Genomic DNA, 1,949 nt, shown 5'->3' with positions numbered 1-1,949 from the left:
TCTGCACTTTTAAGCTGTGACCAATCATCAGTGAGACCTGTGACCACGTGGTGTCCAAGCTGTCTACCTTGCTGTTACCCTTTTCCCCTCCCCTTCCCGGTTGTTTGGTTAGTTGGTTTGTGGTTGGTTAGCCGGTTGGTTGGTTTGCGGTTGGTTGGTTGGTTGGTGGGTTTTTTTAAACTCCAATGTCGAATTAATTTTGATCATCAGAAAGGCAAGTTTCGACCCTCTTGGTCCCTTGTGTGAGACAAAATACAACATCCCGGCAGACAACCGAAATATTCGATGAAAAATGACCATCAAAATCGAAAGCGGGTCTTCTGCGTGCGAGGGCAAAGTGCCTCACCAACTACAACAAAGACATAGACGGTGACATTACCCTTCTTACTCGTAGTTTAGTTTACCAAGAGTTTTACGGCACTTGCAACTGCATAATAAGGTCCTATTATATTGCCCTTCTGCATCAACTGCCCTTTCTGAAAAACCACCTCTGACATTTAACCTACCCCCCCCCCTCCTCAACTCGAGTTGAAACCCCAACTTTTTACCCTATGTTCTGTTTTCCTATGCATCTCTCCTTAAACAAGACTGACGTCCGTGGTGCAGCGGTTAGACGTTTCGCTGTCGCTTGCAGGAGACCCGAGCTCGATTCCCGTGTGGGGAGAATTCTTGTCAAGTATCTCAGTCTTTCTCCTGGGACGTTGTGTCTCTCTCAGCCCGGGCTTGCCCTGAAAATTGTGACAGGCAGGGTCGCAAGCTCGACTTGTAAATTATTCAAATTATGTCGTTGGGGATGGAGAAAAGAACTACACTCAAACACATTTCTTTAAAAAGTCCTACATCCATTTCGTTCTCCGTAAAAGCACCTCTGACATTTCAACACAGACCCCCACAACCTCCCTGCTTTTTTAAATTTTGTTTTGTTTAGTATTTTGCTTCTATATTTCTCCCTTGCACACAGGGTCAGCGGAGTGGAAGTTGTAAATTTAGACAATGTCGCCTCGCCGCACACGGTGAACTTCCCGCCTTTTACAGCCTTTTGGGTGCGACAGAAGCTGGAATAACGGAGAGATCTGAGGACACGGTCGCTCGGTGCTAGAGGAGGAAACAACATTAAAATTTGTTTCTTCTGTCTTCATACGTCCACAAGCAATAGACATAAAGGGAAAGAAGAGGTTTTTCTAAAGATTAAGTAGAGGTTTTACGGCGCTCGCAACTGCATGGGGTCATATGACCGCCAGAAGATTAGAGGTGTTACAAGAGAGTAACAAACAAAAAAGAAGGGGAGATAAGAACGATAGATGTTTGACAGGAAAGAAGAAGCAAACCACACCAGAGCACCCGCCAACCACCCACGAAATGAAGAGTGCAGAAAAAAAGAAAAAGACAACATTAAACAAACGAAAAAATAAAAAGGAAAAACAAAAAACTAACAACAAACGATGAACATAAACCTTCTAGACTAAAACGACTGGCTGACTGCATTCAATTTTATCTTTTGCTAGGATAAAAGAAACAGAATTTCCGTTCAAGTTTGAATTCTCTGACCATCCTTCCCCTCCCTCTCTCTCTCTCTCTCTCTCTCTCTCTCTCTCTCTCTCTGTGTGTGTATGTGTGCGTGCGTACGCGTGCGTTCGTAGGTGATTGCGTGCGTGCGCGCTTGCGTGAGTATGAAGGGAGTGTAAGTGTGAACTTCCTTTATACACTCATGGATGCAACAGAGCTAGGACTACCGAGACATCTAAGGACGCGGTCACTGAGTGCGAAGGAAAGGACGGCTTCTGCTCTTCCTGCCTTCACACTGTCACACGCAAAAGAAATGAAGAGAAAAAAAGAGAGCAGACAGGGAAAAAAAGAGGAAAAACAAACGAAGGAACTGGTAAAGAAAGAAAAAAACGGCAAACGACAAATATAGACCTGCACCCAGACGGTGAGGATGGGACATAAGC

This window comes from Aplysia californica, unplaced genomic scaffold, assembly GCF_000002075.1.
Source record: "Aplysia californica isolate F4 #8 unplaced genomic scaffold, AplCal3.0 scaffold01394, whole genome shotgun sequence".
In the NCBI taxonomy this organism is placed as follows: Eukaryota; Metazoa; Mollusca; class Gastropoda; order Aplysiida; family Aplysiidae; genus Aplysia; species Aplysia californica.
Note: the sequence above shows the minus strand (reverse complement) of the source record.